Source organism: Vulpes lagopus, chromosome X (genome assembly GCF_018345385.1).
Source record: "Vulpes lagopus strain Blue_001 chromosome X, ASM1834538v1, whole genome shotgun sequence".
Lineage (NCBI taxonomy): Eukaryota > Metazoa > Chordata > Mammalia > Carnivora > Canidae > Vulpes > Vulpes lagopus.
In genome coordinates this window covers 96143304-96162384 of record NC_054848.1, presented here as the reverse complement: position 1 = coordinate 96162384, position 19081 = coordinate 96143304, and the positions used below count along the sequence as shown (strand labels likewise).

The 19081-nt window shown below is 37.0% G+C and overlaps 1 protein-coding gene across 9 annotated transcripts in view; it reads left to right on the top strand.

Annotated features, from left to right (window-relative positions):
* The window catches only part of TENM1 (teneurin transmembrane protein 1), an 802950-nt gene that overhangs the window by 280466 nt on the left and 503403 nt on the right, over positions 1-19081 (top strand). The window lies entirely within an intron of this gene.

Here is a 19081-nt window from a genome sequence, read left to right as displayed (position 1 = left end):
CGCCGAGAGGGCTAGAGGGCCAGAAAGCATATTTGAACAAATATGCTGAGAATTTTTCAGAGAACAGAGAACAGAGAACAGAGAACAAATAGCTGAGAATTTCCCTAATTTGGGGACGGAAGCAGGCATTCAGATCCAGGAGATAGAGAGATCCCCCCCCCCAATCAATAAAAACTGTTCAACACCTCGACATGTAATAGTGAAACTTGCCAATTCCAAAGATAAAGAGAAAATCCTTAAGGCAGGAGAGACAAGAGATTCTTAACTTATATGGGGAGAAACATCAGATTAACAGCAGACCTCTTCAGAGAGACCTGGCAGACCAGAAAGGGCTGGCAGGATATGTTCAGGACACTAAATGAAACAACATGCAGCCAAGAATACTTTTATCCAGCAAGGCTGTCATTCAGAATAGAAGGAGAGATAAAGAGCTTCCAAGATAGTTAGGAACTGAAAGAATATGTGACCACCAAAACGGCTCTGCAAGAAATATGAAGGGGGACCCTGTAAAAGAAAGAGGAAGCCCAAAGAAATAATCCATGAAAACAGGGACTGAATAGGTATTATGATGACACTAAATTTATATATTTCAATAGTAACTCTGAATGTAAATGAGCTAAATGATCCCATCAGAAGATGCAGGGTTTCAGACTGGATAAAAAAAAGCAAGACCCATCTATTTTCTGTCTATAAGAGACTCATTTTAGACTAAAGGATACCTCCAGCCTGAAAATGAAAGGTTGGAAAACCATTTATCATTCAAATGATCCTCAAAAGAAACCTGGGGTAGCAATCCTCATATCAGATAAATTAAGGTTTATCCCAAAGATGTAGTAAGAGATGAAGAAGAGGGACACTATATCATACTTAAAGGATCTATCCAACAAGAAGACCTAAGAATCATGAATATTTATGCCCCGAATGTGGGAGCTGCCAAGTATATCAATCAATTAATAACCGAAGTAAAGACATACTTAGATAATAATATAAATAGTAGGAGATTTCAACGCGGCACTTTCTACAAATGATAGATCTTCTAAGCACAACATCACCAAAGAAACAAGGGCCTTAAATGATACACTGAACCAGATGGATTTCATAGATATATACAGAACTTTCCTTCTGAACTCAACGGAATACACATTCTTCTCAAGTGCATATGGAACTTTCTCCAGAATAGACCACATACTGGGTCACAAATCAGGTCTCAAATGATACCAAAAAATTGGGTTTGTCCCCTGCATATTTTCAGACCACAATGCTTTGAAACTAGAACTCAATCACAAGAAGAAATTCAGAAGAAACTCAAACACGTGGAGGTTCAAGAGCATCCTACTAAAAGATGAATGGGTCAACCAGGAAATTAGAGAAGAATTAAAAAGACTCATGGAAACTAATGAAAATGAAGATAAAACCATTCAAAATCTTTGGGGTACAACAAAAGCAGTCCTAAGAGGGAAATGCACCGCAATACAAACATCCCTCAAAAAATTGGAAAAAACTCAATTACACAAGTTAATCTCTCACCTAAAGGAACTGGAGAAAGAATAGCAAATAAAATGTACACCAAGCAGAAAAAGAGAGATAATAAAGATTGGAGCAGAACTCAATGAAACAGAGACCAGAAGAACTGTAGAATAGATAAACAAAACCAGGGGTTGGTTCTTTGAAAGAATTAATAGATAGATAAACCATTAGCCAGCCTTATTAAAAAGAAAAAAGAGTCAAATTAATAAAATCATGAAGAGGAGAGATCACAACCAATACCAAGGAAATACAAACAATTTTAAAAACGTATTATGAGCAGCTATATGCTAAAATATTAGGCAATTTAGAAGAAATGGATTCATTTATGAAAACCATAACTACCAAAACTGGAACAGGAAGAAATAGAAAACCTGAACAGGCCGAAAACCAGGGAGGAAATTGAAGCAGTCGTCAAAAACCTCCCAAAACACAAAAGTCCAGGGCCAGATGGCTTCCCAGGGGAATTCTATCAAACATTTAAACAAGTAACAATACATATTCTAATGAAGCTGTTCCGAAGGATAGAAAGGGCCAGAATACTTCCAAACTCATTTTATGAGACCAGCATCACCTTAATTCCAAAAACAGACAAAGACCCCACCAAAAAAGGAGAATGATAGACCAATATCCCTGATGAGCATGGATGCAAAAATTCTGAACAAGATACTAACTAATAGGAAACAGTACATTAAGAAGATTATTCACCATGACCATTTAGGATTTAACCCCAGGATGCAATGGTGGTTCAACACTCCTAAAACAATCAACGTGATGGATCACACCAACAAAAGAAAAAAAAAAGAAGGACCATATTTTCTCAATAGATACAGAGAAAGTATTTGACAAAATATAGTACCCAAAAGCATAAGATACCTAGGAATAAACTTAACCAAAGACGTAAAGGATCCATACCCTAAAAACTACAGAACACTTCAGAAAGAAAATGAAGAAGACACAAAGAGATGGAAAAATATTCCATACTCATGGATTGGAAGAATTAATATTGTGAAAATGCTACCCAGGGCAATTTACATGTTCAATGCAATCCCTATCAAAATACCATGGACTTTCTTCAGAGATTTGGAACAAGTCATCTTAAGGTTTGTGTGGAATCAGAAAAGATCCTGAATAGCTGGGGGTATATTAAAAATGAAAACCAGAACCGGGGGCATCACAATGCTGGATTTCAGGTTGTACTACAAAGCTGTGGTCATCAACACAGTGTGGTACTGGCACAAAAAAACAGACACAGAGATCAATGGAACAGAGTGGAGAACCCAGAAATGGGCCCTCAAATCTATGGTCAACTAATATTTGACAAAGCAGGAAAGACTATCCACTGGAAAAAGGACAGTCTCTTCAATAAATGGTGCTGGGAAAATTAGACAGCTATGTGCAGTAGAAGAAACTAGACCATTCTCTTACACCATACACAAAGATAAATTCAAAATTGATGAAAGATCTAAGTGTGAGACAAGAATCCATCAGAATCTTAGAGGAGAACACAGGCAACCCCCTTTTTGAACTTGGCCACAGAAACTTCTTGCAGGATACATCCATGAAGGCAAGGGAAACAAAAGCAAAAATGAATTATTGGGACTTCATCAAGATAAAAAGCTTCTGCAGAACAAAAGAAACAGTCAACAAAACTACAAGTCAACCTACAGAATGGGAGAAGATATTTGCAAATGACCTATCAGATAAAGGGCTAGTATCCAAGATCTATAAAGAACTTATTAAATTCCACAGCAAAGAAACAAACAATCCAATCCTGAAATGGGCAAAGTACATGAACAGAAATCTCACAGAGGAAGACATAGACATGGCCAATAAGCACATGAGAAAATGCTCCGCATCACTGGCCATCAGGGAAATACAAATCAAAACCACAATGAGATACCACATCACAACAGTGAGAATGGTGAAAATTAACAAGACAGGAAACAACAAATGTTGGAGAGGGTGTGGAGAAAGGGGAACCCTCCTGCACTGTTGGTGAGAATGTGAACTGGTGCAGCCCCTCTGGAAAACTGTGTGGAGGTTCCTCAAAGAGTTAAAAAGAGATCTGCCCTACGACCCAGCAATTGCACTGCTGGGAATTTACCCCAAAGATACAGATGCAGTGAAAAGCCGAGACACCTGCAGCCCAATGTTTACAGCAGAAATGTCCACAATAGCCAAACTGCGGAAGGAGCCTCGGTATCCATCGAAAGATGAATGGATAAAGAAGATGTGGTCTATGTATACAATGGAATATTACTCAGCCATTAGAAACAACGAATACCCACCATTTGCTTCAACGTGGATGGGACTGGAGGGTATTATGCTGAGTGAAGTAAGTCAGTTGGAGAAGTACAATCATTATATGGTTTTATTCCATGGGAATATAAAAATAGTGAAAGTGGTTATAGGGGAAAGGAGAGAAAATGAGTGGGAAAAATCAGAGAGGGTGATAAAACATGAGAGACTCCTAACTCTGGGAAAGGAACAAGGGGTAATGGAAGGGGAGGTGGGTGGGGGGAGGGGGTGACTGGGTGATGGGCACTGAGGGGGGCACTTGATGGGATGAGCCCTGGGTGTTATACTATATGTTGGCAAATCGAACTCCAATAAAAATATACATATGAAAGAATGGCAGGATTGGATGTGTTGAATATGGTCCGAGGACTCCTATGTTTCTGGCCTATGCAAATGAGTAGACAGTGGTTGCATTCACTGAAAAGTGATACCAAGAGGAGGATTAGATTTGGAGACAATGATGATCATATTAGTTTGAGACATTTTTTTATTTGCGGTGCCTTTCAAATATATAAGTTAGATGCCAGATGAACAGTTGAATATAAAAGTCTGGATCACAGTATTGGAGTCTAAACTCTTCCCACCGCTCATTCAAACCCTACCCATTCATTAAATCCTAGCTTAATCTACCACCACCATGAGATGTCACTGAGCTAGTTTTCCCATTGTGCACTTCTCCGCCTGGCCTATTCCTTAGGCTCCAGCTATATACTGCACCATGTGTATGTGAATCCGTCTTGTTTCCATAATTAGAAATTAGTTTTTTTTTTAAGTAGGCTCGAAGCCTACTTGTGTAGGCACTCTACATGTGTAGAGCCCAAAACAGGACTTGAACTCACAACCCTGAAATCCTGACCTGAACTGAGATCAAGAGTCAGACACTTAATGGACTGGGCCACCCAAGTGCCCCAGAAATTTAGTGTTTTGAAATTAGAGACCATGTTAGATTAGGCTCTCCCTCACTATCACCTCCTTTTCTACATAGAGTAAGAGTTCATTTTACCTGTAACAAAATGAATGCATATCCTTTCTGCTACTAAGTAGTAGTTAGAAACAAAAGGTATTAAATGCAGATGACTGGGATCTGAATTTTGACTTCACCTCTTACTAGCAACGGTGGCCATAGTGAAGTGGCTTAACTGCTTCAGTCAGTTTGCTTAGCAGTTGATTTAGAATAATGTTAATACCTACTTCTGAGAGTTATTGTGAGGATTAAATGCATAATGCATGAGAAGTACATAGCACAGTTTATGGCACATAATAAGCATTAGAATAATTATTATATATAATATATAAGTATAATTTGATGATGATGATGATAGGGATCAGAAGGTACTATAATTTACTATGACAGCCAGTGGCTAGGGAAAGGTGACAAATTAGTGAAAACAAAATTCCATAAAAGCACATGCCTGTTCTTTCATGCTTTTTCTCTAGTTTGTTTTCTTGTCCTTCTCTAGTTCAGAGATTGGCCATCAACTCATCTTCTTTATCTCTGGCTGGACTTTGGCCTCTGGTTTTAGAGACATTCTAGTGGAACTGGTTTGTTTCCTGTGTTTTACAAAGCATAAATTAAGATGTGGCTGAAAAATCACAATGTAAGAGTTGTGTACACATGTAGATATATTACATACATAGGTACCTATTCATCATTTTTATTAAAAAGACCCATTTCTCATAGTGTGTGCCATGTATTGGTCATTATGTTGCTGACAAGTAAGAAGAAATCATTCATTTTTGAGGAGAGCAGCATATTAGTTCTTCAAACTAGTAAGGGGTACTTTTAGTAAATTATTCCATCCAGTTGCTTTAATTGCACCCTAGTCACCCACCCTACACTAATGTATCTGAACGCTAAGTAGCTTTCTGTGACCTCACTAAAAGAACTGGTATATTTCTTTTTTAACATGAAAAGCCTTGGGAGAGTACAGACTGTTTTTCCTTTTTTGTATTAATGAAATATTTATTTATGGAATCACATGGGGAAGTATATAGTAGATATAAGTTGCTACTTCTACTTATAAAAATCCAGTATATCTTTTAAATGACTAATAGCAGTAAGAAAAAAAAGTTATGATAATTTTTTTCCAACTTTTACAGACCTTACCTATGAGTCCGATTTTATACTTATTTGACTATTTCTTACTGTTAAGCGCTTTTTTTATTGAAATGTGGCCTTGGAATCTAGTGGTATCTTTAATATACCAGTAGATAATATGTATTTCAATTTCATATGTGAATAATTAGAATTCAAAATGGCCTTTCCAGTTAGTTTTCTTTTCACACCTCTCCTAAGGCCCATTTGAATTTTATGTAGGTTAAGAAATAAAACTGATTTCCTAGGTGAATGAAAGTTATCTTTCTATAATTTTAGCCTAATGCTAAAATTAAACTATTCACAAATGGACTGTTTTAAATAACCCTGCCCAGTCTTGAAATTCTTAGAGCAAATATTATTTGGCATTTATATAGGATACACTATTCAGAATAGACTTTTATTTACTGATTATATATCATGAAGTGGAACAGTGATATGCTTATAATTTTATAGATAAATTGTGGAGTAATTCAATTTTTCTTTTCCTCCCTCCTAGCAAGACCTGATCACTGAAAGTGGCCCTTCCCCTTCCTCCCCCACCCTCAAGACTATTTTCAGCTTCCAAGTATTTAACCAGAAATCTTCTGGGAAGCTGAAAGTGAATCCATATATCAGGGCCAAATGTAACAGATTTTAGCATAACTTCCCAGGGTCCTCAACTTCCCTAGTGGAGGATGCACAGGAGACATCATTGTTACACAGTAAGTTACACTTGTTACAAGAAACTAAAGTCCTGTGTGTCACTCACTGCTTTCATATACTCATGGTTTAAGGAAGCCTCTGGCAGGACCCTGAATTAATACACAGATAATAATATACAAATTAATATACAGATGAAAATCTCTGTGATTCTGATGCTGAATTTGGTCTGAGCTCCATTATTACAAATTTATTCCACCTAGAATATGAGCTCCATGGTGTCAGGGATCTTTGTTTTGTTTATTGATTTTTCTTTGGTACTTGGAACAGTGCTTGTCACATCATATGGTTCATAAATATTTGCTTAAAAAGGAATTTCTTTATATTATGGATTAAAACTCAGAGCTCTAGAATGTCAAGTCTGCTTTGTAGGTTTCTGAAAAATTCTTCAAATTTGGTTGCGTGTAGATGAATGATTCTAGGGTCCTTAGATATAGGAACAGTAAGTTCCTTAGCATAGCAATAAGGCCCTTTGCAAACTGGCCCCTCTACCCATACATCTGTAGAATAGACACACAGGGAATTATTTGCTATTCTTTGAATTCACCATTCCCTTGTATGTATCTTTGCCTTTTAAAGCAGACCTTCTCTCTGCCAGAAATGCTTTTACCACCTTTTTAAGATGGTGAAAGGCATGTTTACCACCAGAGGCATATTCATTCTTTAAGACACAGTGCAAAGTATCATCTGTTCTCTGAAGCCATTCTCATCTTCCAGGCTGGATGAGTCTTTCACTTCCCTTTGATTCCATAGCCCTTTATGTACAAATTTGTCATGGCACTGACCACCTTGTCTTGTCATCATTTCTATGTGTGCACTAGATTGTCGGTCCTTCAAGGACAGAGAATAGGTCTTTTTTTTCCTCTTGTTCTCATCTGCTTAGATCCTACCATGGTGCATATGACACAGTAGGTACTTCCCAAGTGCTAAGTGAGTACCTTCTAAATAAGCATGTGACAAGTAAGGGTAGAAGTATTCTATTAAAAATGATACTAAGTAATTTGGCATGGGTTTGGGAAGAGCAAGTCTACTAAACCTAGCTTAGATTTATCAGATTTGCTAGCACAGTGCTATACCTTGAGGCAACTGGCTGAAAAAAGGAACATTTGAACAAGAAAGATAGAATACATAAATGGTGGGAGGGTTCTAGATAAGAAAGTGAAATTAAGGAAATTAAAATACTGGATGCTGGGGGTGGAGTGGGAGAGGCTGAAGGATAAGTGAATGAATGGACAGAAGGAATGGACTTGCTCAGAATCATGTCTAGGACAAACCTTGGAACTAGAGAAAGCCAGTAACTGTCCAAAGTGAAAGTCCAACCAAACCAATGGTTGGTCAAAGTAACATCACATCTCTGGCCGTTTGGGGGGAATGCTTCATCTCCCGAGATGCTGACTTGGGGACTGAGTGGAGACAACTGTTCAGGCATTGTGTAGACTCATGTTGTATTGGGGCCGTATACTCTTCATGTCCTTGAGCAATCCTCATACACTGTTTGACCTGAACATCTTTCCAAAATCTGTAAAATGAACATGACTGCATTCATGTATATAAATTTTCCATTGTTTCTTAAGTGCCTAAAATGTTCATTTGCTTGCTTGGGTTAAATATTTCGAGCAACATTAATAAGGAATTGGGCCATATGAGTTTCCAATTAGAAAGCACTAATGCTATTGTTGCTGTTTATATTTGCTTTCTAGCTTTAAGAGGTTTTGAAAAATGCATTTGTAGAACTTTCCTGTGGTGTTTGCAATAAATGATAAAGAGAGGCATGTTTTTATCTAATTTCATACCTCCTTGATAAATTTAAAATAAAGGAAACTCTTCCTCAACATTTAATCAAAAACTGCAGAGTATTTTCAACTCAAAGACTTTGAGTGCTGTGATATATGTAAAATTCTTTGTGTAGATCACAGATTTAGGCTCAATCTATTTAGCCTGAGATCTTAGCACTACCTTGTAAACAGGAAGTGCCCCCAATTTTGATCCGATTGTCTCCTCTGGCTGGGTAATAATGTGCTGAACACACAACACACAATTCCCAATGAATAATATTCATCTCATCTTTGTTAATGTTGTTAAATAATTTCAAAACTCTCCTCAAGGCAGCTGCTGTGAGCTAGGGAGCTAAACACGAGAGAGGCCAATGTCTTCTTTTATTTGTCCGCCTGTAGACACAGATGTTGTTTGTGTTGTCTGGAAACACAGAATATGCTCTAAAATATCACTGTTATTTTCAGTGAGTCAAAGTGACATGATGCTGGTGAAGTGAATCCATAAGAATTAGCACCAAGTGTAATAATACTTCAAAAAGGAGGTAGAAAAAAAAACATTAAATTCGTACAAGAACAATGAGCTAATATATGCACAGTTGAAGGGTCTCCTTTTTTATACTGTCAGTGACAAAGGAAATGCCCATTGTCTCCCAGCTGCCAATATCCTTCAAAGTATTTTGGCTGCTGGATGTGAAAATGGAAACAGCAGCTAGCTGAATGAGCCCTGGGAGGCAAGAAGCAGGAAGTTCTTGCACCAGCCACATACACATTGCACAAATGAGAACTAGACTGTGAATTTGAATGTGCTACTTATAACTTCATGTGCTGTATAAGGCATTACGATTCTGTTAAAATTGTTTTGAGTTCACTTTGCCACTTGGTATCTGTGCGGCCTCAGACAGTTTACTTAGTCCCTCTTTGAGTCTTAGTTGCTTTGTTTTGAAAAAGCAGGGATAACAATAACCTTTCTTGGGGTGCCTGGGTGGCACAGTCAGTTAAGTGACCAACCGACTTTTGGATTTGGCTCAAGTCCTGATCTTGGGGTCACGAGATCAAGCCCCATGTAGGTTTCCACACCCAGCATGGAGTCTGCTTAAGATTGTCTTTCTCCCTCTACCCCCCGCCCCTGCTTGCTCACTGTCTCTCTCAAATGAATAAATAAATAAATAAATAAATAAATAAATAAATAAATAGATAAATAAATAAGTCTTAAAAAATAACCTTTCTCACAAGACATACAGTGAGAATTAAATCAAATAATGTATGTTTCAGGTCTGGCACATAGAAGATGCTAAATTCACATTCGGGTATACTTTCTTTTTTTTGTAATGTGTAAAGCTACATGTTCTTTCATAGCTTGACTTCCATGCACTTGTGCCCTTGGACTGGACAACATGTGTTTTGAAATTAAAACTAGTAGTTCAGGGATCCCTGGGTGGCTCAGCGGTTTAGTGCCTGCCTTTGGCCCAGGGCGCAATCCTGGAGTCCCGGGATCGAGTCCTGCATCAGGTTCCCGGCATGGAGCCTGCTTCTCCCTCCTGTGTCTCTGCCTCTCTATCTCTCTCTCTCTCTCTCTCTCTCTCTCTCTCTCTCTGTGTGTGTGTGTGTCTATCATGATTAAATAAATAAATAAAATCTTAAAAAAAAAAACTAATAGTCCATGTAGTTTAGTCTAAAACCTAGTACTTTGTCAGTTATGAGTGAATTTCCTAGTAACTGAGATAAATTCCCCAGTTTCCACAGTAAATAGGGAATGACCTTTCTTTCTAAACATAAGTTTATACTGGTAGGTCTATAACATTATTACACTCTCAAAAAATTATATTATTTCATATCAACTATACTTCAAAATGAGGTCAACGATGGCCCAGATTATTAGTGTTTGACTACTATGCTACTGTCTCTGTATAATAACCAATATAGCCATTGACTATGTATATATGTATATACGCTACTAAAGAGCTTTTGCAGAAATTAGTAGTAAACAAAGGGAACATCACTAACCTCTCATTGTTGAGAGATAGATTTTGAGGGTTGTCTAAAGAATAGGGCTACATTTGCACTAAGTTAACCAGATCCTCTCATCTTAGTCTTCTTTGAAACAAATGATATGTGTTTGATCGGAATGATTAGCCAGGATCACAAGAGAAATCTGTAGTTATAGAATAAAACAAATAAATTATAGATTATAATTTATAATTTTTAAATTATAATTTATAATTTATAGATTTATAGATTCTATAAATTTATAGAATAAAACAAAGGCAAGTAACTTGCTAGGGGAATGGCAAATGTGTGTTACTGGTATATGGAGACCACCTGCTCTGTCATGGTACTTTATTGCTCAGTCCAATGGGCCCAGGAATCCTTCCTGCCATGTTAAGATCAACCTAATCTGTTGATCATGTGTACATCAGTTTATAATGATCTAAGCATTTTGGAATTTCAGTGTCCATAATTGAAGCCCTTGTGATTCCACTGGAGTGAAGGCAAAATGGCAGACAAGTCAAGAGAAATTCATCTGTCATTTCCTTCATTCATGGTAGTTTCTGAACACAGATTGGTTTTTCAGTGTTATCAATCATGTTACTTTGTTCCATTGTTCCCAGTGTTCAACTGGGACATTTAAATTAGGCAACCAGAAAACGATCTTGTTTCCTACTTCTGTTTTCTAAAAACTTGCTTATCAAGGTATATACAATAAAATTTACATATTTGTACTGTGAAATTTGGCAAATTTTGATAAATGTACAGACCTATGAAAGTATCACAACAGCGATTATAGTGAACATATCTATCACCTCCCAAAAGTTTCTTCTTACCCCTTTATAATGCTTTTCTCTCTACTACTGCCCATCCACCCCAGTCCCAGGGACCTACTGTTCTGCTTTCTGTCACTAGAAATTAGTTTGCATTTTATATAAATGATTTACGTACCATGGCTCAACTTACAATTTTTCTACTTAGGATGGTGTGATTGCAATAGGCATTCAGTAAAAACTGTACTTGGAATTTTGAATTTTGATCTTTTCCCAGGCTACTGATATGGGATATGATACTTCTCATGATGCTGAGCCAGAGCTCCCAATCAGCCATGCAATCATGAGGTCAACAACTGGTACACTGACAACCATTCTGCACCCATGCAACCATTCTGTTTTTCACTTTTGGTACAGTACTAAAGAAATTACATGAGATATTCAATGTTGTATTATAAACTAGACTATGCATTAGATGATTTTGCCTGACTGTAGGCTCTTTTAAGTGTTCTGAACGTGCTGAAGGTAGTCTAAATTATGATGTTCAGTAGGTTTGGTGTATTACATGCATTTTCGACTTAAAATATTTTTCAAAAAAAAAAAATAAATAATAAATAAATAAATAAATAAATAAATAAATAAATAATATTTTTCAACTCATGATGGGTTTATCGGAATGTACTCAGTGCCTGTGAATTTTTTTTTTTCACTCTGGCTATTGAGAACAGGGACAATTTCCACCCCTGTTTCAGATTTAGAGTTGTTTCCTTTAATTCTTTCAGGCAGTTCATTGTCCAGTCTTAGGTGGTTTTCTACCAGGCCTGTGCCATTCAGGACTTCTGGTGTGCCATTTAGGACTCCAGTGACTGACTATCAGGGGCTGGAAAGGGGGGAACTTTTCAGATCTCTGGAGTTCTCTTTCTACACAGCTCTCTCCTGTTTGGTACCCTGTACTGCAAAGTCTAACTGTCTTGGATTTTCCAGACTACTAAGTCCATCTTCTCAACTCAGACTGTGGAGGTCCACCTATGTTCTCTCTCCCTGTGCCGAGTCCTGGAAACTTTGCAGACAATAAGCTGAGGCAACCAGAGGGCTCATCTCATGTTTCCCATATCTTAGGAATCACTGTCTTTTGTCACCCAGTGTCTGAAAACCATCGTTTCCTGTCTTTTTTTATGGATTTTGTTGTTTTGTTTCAGGTAGGTCCCTGTCATTCTATTTTGACTAGAAGTAAAGAATTTAGTGTTTTAAGGTTTTAAATTCTCTAAAATGTAACATTTTCCCATAAATAGAATTCATATTCAGAAGTCCCTGATGAGTGCCCTAAGAATTCTTTCTACAACCTTTGCCCATTTGGAGAGTTTCTTCTTGTATATCCCCCCCAAAAAAAAACCCCACATTTTATGAAAACAGTCTCTCAGAGGAGCCACCTACTCACTCCAGGACACTCTCCAGATTTACTAAGATGCTAACTTTCATCTGGTAAATGGGATGAAACTGATAGATGCAAAGGACAAAAGAAGTTTCCATTCAAGCTAGCTGAAAGATTGTCTTTACCAAGGCTTTTAGACTGATTCTAAGGAGCTTCCCAGTTCTATTCCCTAGGGTATATTTTGAAGAATTTTAATAGGGAGTCATTTCCCAATTCATTAAGCCAAACAATAAAGTGAGGGCAGCTTCCTCTGTGATACTATTTCAGTCAGAGGACAATAGAGAGAACGTGTTCTCCATTAGTCTGATATTGCTATAAATTGTTTTTTTTTTCCTGAATCCACAGCCAGTGGGCTGCTGTCTTTCTCTTCTTGGCAAGTTTGTGAAGCATCTATCATTTGAAATGCATAGCTAATTTACCAAAACAACAATTTTTCAATTTGCATTAGTAGGCATTGTTTCATGGTAAGCAAAACTATCGCATATGCATCAAAATCGTATTCACGAATTTAATCCTTTCAAGAGTGGTTCTCTATTAACTACTGACTTTAAAGCTTTCGTACTTAATGATTGGTCCCTGACTAGAATTATTCTAGGGCCTGAGGGGATGACAGAACTACCTTAGAGTTATGTAGTCCTTACTAAATCACACAATACTTTGTGGAAATTACCTTCTATGATTTTGAGAGATAACAAAGTTTAGAAAACACTGTAGGATCCGGAGGTCTAATTTAGTAGGTAATACAAATGATACACATATAGAGGGAAAAAGAAATATATGGCCAGGTATAAAAATACACAGTAAAGACTAGAAAGGCTATGGATGAGGGATGATTGGGAGAGGGGAGAGGAAAGTTTGGAGAATATGTGGTGAAGGTACCAACACAGGCTGGATATTAGGAATTAGATTAATGAAAGACCAGAAAGGGGAGGTTGGCACAATAGGTCCAGAGATATACAGGCAAAGAAAGTTAAATGGGGCATCTCTGATAGATGGTAAGAAGAATCCCCTGACAGAGCACAATGTAGTTTATTCAGTAGTTTGTTTGTTTGTTTCTTTTGTTTTGTTTTGTTTTGTTTTTTAATAAACAGTGACTCTGGTATACAGTGCTATCTTGGTATCTTGACTCATTCATCACAAAATAAATGCTTACAGATTAGTGCAGAATGTTACAGAAGTCACATTGTTTGCTTTTGTAAGTATGGTCTAAAGCACTCAAAAGTGTTTTTTGTAGTTATTTAACTCTTTACCTCACTCGTCTCACTTCTAGAGGTGGACTTGTGTTGCAGATTAATGCAGTTTCAAATTCACATGCACACACACATTAAACAAACAGCTTCACATGCTTCGTGAACATAATGAAAATGCAAAAGTATACCTGGAAGACCACAGTGGTCAATAAGAATTCAGTCTCCAAAGTGTTATGAGCAGTCAGAAAATTGGACCAACAAAGGTAAGAAATGAGAAATTTTGAGGGCCATTGAGCACCATGCATTTTCAGTGTTCAGTAGCCCTGAAAATTTCTCATTTAGGCCAGGAAGTTTCTGTCTCATTCGAAATGTTGAAATAAAGCGAACATGCACAGGCTCTCATTGATCTAAATTTCTGTTGAAGTCCAGGACCTCCCACCATCTTTTCTAGTCCCTGATTATTTTTCCAGACTCTTGTTATGAAGACTGGAGAGCCAGCATCCCATTTTTCATTGCGGTGGGAACCGCTGTGTGTTAGTGTCAGAGCAAATTTGCCCGTCTTCTGTGTGTACACTCAAAATGGGCCCTGCACCAAGGTGACTAGGAGTTCAAGAAGATAGACAGAAGTTGCTTCTTTCCACATCACATTTCCTTCCTTCTTAGATCGCTGATGGATATTCTCCTGTCTCTCTAAATGAGATTGGAGTCCCTTTTGATTTCTTCCAGGTTCCTACCTCATCTCCTTTCCTTCTGACTTTCTGGGACAATTCTGTACCCTTCTCTGGTTTGAGCCATTTCTACAGATTTGCAACTTAGTGTACTCCTGAGAGCATCCTTTTTGACATGAACATGGTCTGTTAACTATTTTCTGGGATGGCTCCAGTCAGCCAATATTGATCACAAAGCATGAACATTTATACTTCAGGCTTTTAACTCTGCCCAGATTTTTTGCTGTGCTTGTCACTAGACTGACAGATGGAGAAATCTTGAAAATTAAATAAGGCGTAATTGGTAGGTCCTGAGTACAGAGATAATGGGTACATTTGAAACTGTGAGGGGGGAGATTAGGCTTAGGAAGCTTTCCTGTTTCCTTTAAGTCCTCTGATAACCACAGGCTCCAGATGTACATGTGGGAGCGCTCTGACTCTCACTGCTGTGCCCCAGAAAAGACTGATAAGCCCTCAGCAGAAAAATAAAGGTCACATCTGGGTGGTGTGCCTTTATTACTTTGTTGTCATTTGGACCTTTAACAAAGCTCTCTGTGGAACTTGCCAAAGGACATGGCATGGTCCTGTTAACTCACTCCGCTCAGTGCCTAGTACAGTTTTGTGCATTTGATAAAGCTTTTTCATGAAGTCAGAGAAGAGGAAATTAAATTGGGCTAATTTTCCGAGACTAAGAGAAATCAGAAGTCTATTTTGTTTTGTTTTCTTGACTTGAAATTGAGTGGGTGTTCAGTGGAGCTATGTTTAAGTAAACTTACATGAACTGATATGTTTGACAATTCAGTATCGTTTTATTTTCCAACCCCCTAAACTGAGAAATACAAAATGGTACCCAGTAGTGAAAATTATTTGTGTTCTTTCTGGTGTTGTGCAATTCTCTCCCTTCCTTCCTGACTTCTTTCTCTTGTTTAAGATTGTAATGACTCATTATATTTTTCTCTAGAGCCAGGAATGAATTATTAGTGGGTCAATGATACTTGTTAATTGCACGACTCTTTATTCATTATGCTATCAAGTACTGTTTGCAATAGCCATGTTTTTAAACTGATGATTTTAGGTTTGATGAATAACTATTTACTCAGTCGATTTTTTTTACATTATGTATTTTACATACGCTATCACTAATCTTGCAGTTCACAGTGGATACTTAAGCTGTGTCATTACTTTAATATTGCAAGACTTGTAATCATGACACAAGATCTTATTTAGCTAACGTGTATGATTACCCTTCACAGTAGAACTCTGAACCACACCTTTATTTATAAAACCACTAATTCTTTATTTATTTGTAAATATTACCCATTCTACATATTGCAATTTCAGGTTCAAGTTATAATTACAGAATTTTAGAACAAGGGAGTTACCCAGAGATTTGTTTCTAGGTGGACCTATATTTTCCAAGTGAGGAAACTGAGGCCCCAAGATGTTAAGTGACTTATCCAAAAACAACATGGCAAATTAAAAACACCTGCTTTTGCATGTAGTCCATAAGGCGTGTGACAGTAATTAAAGCTAATAATTGTATCCCCTTTCCCTCTTCCTTACTTTAGAAATGGACTACACTCTTTAGAAGTTATATCACAAATCACTCAGGTCATGGATAAGATTGATCATGCTTTTTGACCTCCAATTATTTATTTGGCATGTGATGCTTTAAAGCTTTCATTTTAGAGGAAGTTTGGTGGAATTTTGAGGAAAATACAGTCTTGATCTTACCAAACGCAGGAATGGCATTTCTGGAAAAATGCTGATATAGATAACTATGACTTTCCCTTTCAAGTTTTGATGAATGACTACTCCAAGCTGAACACCTGAAGATCAATCCCTAGATTCAGAGAAAAAATTCACTGGTTCATTTTACTGGGCACTTAATAGCATTTAAAAATTATATTAATTTATTAGCATTAATAGTGGCATAAAATGATCCTTTGCAGATCCACTCAACTTAATCTCGTGATCCCTAACTACAAAATGTTCCCTTAGATGCTGAAAGTTCATCAGTGATCAGTGTCCTTCTTAGTTTCCCTCCTAAAATTAGCTTTCAACTGTAGGGTTCCTATGAAAAAACTGCTCCCTAGAGAATTACTGAGAAATCATGCATCAGTTATCGTTGATTACTTGTTGGCTTAGATAAAAGCAAGACAACATTTTGACCACCTTCTCATTCATGTTACATGTACTTTCTTCCACTAGGAAGAAAAGATTAGGGCCTGCTTCTAACTCAAAACTGTGGCCCCACCCATGAAAATTTAATCACAAAGCATGAATTCCAGTCTGATTTTCATGGACTGGAATAATTCTCCAGTCTCCTCACTGTCCTATTTCTTGGTGGTGTAAAATCCACTAAAAAATTTATAGATGTATAATTCAAGTACAATAACCTACACATACTTAAAGTGTACAATTGATAAACTTTGGCATTACATATGTGAAACTATTGTCAAAATCAAGAGAACAGAAATTTAGATCATCCCAAGTGTTTCCTTACATGCCTTTGTTCTATACTTTCCCCTCATTCTCTCTCTCAGGCAACCACTGATCTATTTTTGTTGCTATAGATGGCTTTGCATTTTCTAGAATTGTATTTAAAGGAGTGCATACATATAGACATTCTATTGGTCTTCTTTCTCACAGCATGATTATTTGGGGGTCCATGCATCTTGCTGTATATCAATATTTCATTCATTTTTTAGGACTGAGTAGTATTCCATACATTCTGTGTATGTATATATATATATCTACCACAGGTAATTTATCCTTTCAGCTATTCATGGACACTTGGGTTGTGTCTTATTTTTAGCTATTATGAATAAAGCTTATGAACAACCTTGTATATAGTTTTGTTTGAACAAAGTTTGCACTTCTTTTGGATAGATATCCAGGAGTGCATTGCTCTCCAATTAAGTGTTGCTTCACCTTTTTAGAAAACTGGGAAATTATTTTCCAAGATGGCCGTACCATTTCACTTTCTCACCAGCAGTGAAGATAGTTGCTCCACATCCTTGGTGTGACCCAAATTTTTTTATCCATTCTTGTTAGGGCGGTAGTGGTATCTCACAGCAGTTTTAGTGTACATTTTCCTGACAACTAATGATATGGAGCATATTTTCAATTGCTTATTGGTTATTTGTATACCTTTTTTGTGAGGCGTTTATTTGAATCTTTTGCCCCTCTTAAAAATTGGATTTCAACTGTATTGATTTGCTCAGATTTTGTCTCTTAAAAGACTGGAAAATAGGTTTTCCTTATAATAAAATTTAAATACATGTTTGAGAAGCCTAGAATATATTATTTACTTGGCAACATCTGTATCTGTTTATTCCTGAATTGTAGTTTCTCATGGTTCCAATCTATCCATTTCAATCTTAGATATCCTAAGAGTATACTTCCATCTCTCCTATGGCTAGCTTTTTGGTAAGAATAGACCTATACTAAGTCCAGTTGAACTTCATCTTCTCTAGGGAATGTATAGTATTTTAGGTAACAAGGTTATATGTGCAAGGCTAAAAACAACCACTTATGGTACACTGTAAGTGCTTTATAGAAAATACATCCTATGGGAATTTTGAACACCACCAAGACTTTTGTGTATTTAAGGAGATAATTCATGGCGGTAATGTTGATTTCAAGAAGGGAAAGTGTTCACACCATTTACTGTAAGTAAGGAAAACTTGTTCTTTTCTTTCTCTCCTTTTATGTTTATTTAGACATTAAAAAAGCTACTGATAGCTTACTTGGATTGTTACTTTCTCTAATTATGTATCAACAAGGAAGTATACTTTTATCTAGTTGTATTTAATTAGAGAATTTGTGGTTTAATCTTTGTATGAAAATCAGACTGTGGTTCCAATGGAAATCTTATGCAATTTTTGATCATATTACACCACATTTCCTTAGAAGGGGACAAATCCGTGTTCAGATTTCTTTCCGAATAAGAGATACATCTCTAATGAAAAGGCATTCTTTTTTAAAAAATAATTTATTTATTCATGAGAGACAGAGAAAGAGAGAGAGAGAGGCAGAGAAAGAAGCAGTCTCCATGCAGGGAGCCTGACGTAGGACTCCATCCCAGGTCTCCAGGATCAGGCCCTGGACTGAAGGTGGCGCTAAATCACAGAGCCACCTGGGCTGCCCACGGAAAGGCATTCTTATATTTGCCAGTGATCTTTATTTTTTAACTATTTCTAGTATTTTATTATTCAGAATGTCAAATTGGCTGTGTATTTTTATTTGCTCATCCTTCTCCAGTTAATGTCTTTACCATGACTCAGATGCTCATATTGTAATCTTTGGAAAATAACCTCTCAGTGTCATTCTATGAGTGAAAATAAATGCAAGTCTGTGCTTTTGAAAGTAAATTTCCTAATTAGTGCCCTGAATCCATGGAAAATAAATAGGGATACTTCATAGCAATCCAATTCAAATTCTTTCATTCTTGCATCTCCAAAGAGAATTACAGCTGGTTGGTGCAGAATCTTTAGTAATGCCACAGTAAAGTTCTTCTCTCTCATTTCTCCCCTTTTCCTGGCTCCCGCTGACTCCAGGAAATGCCCAGGGATGAAGTTTTCAAGGTGTTGT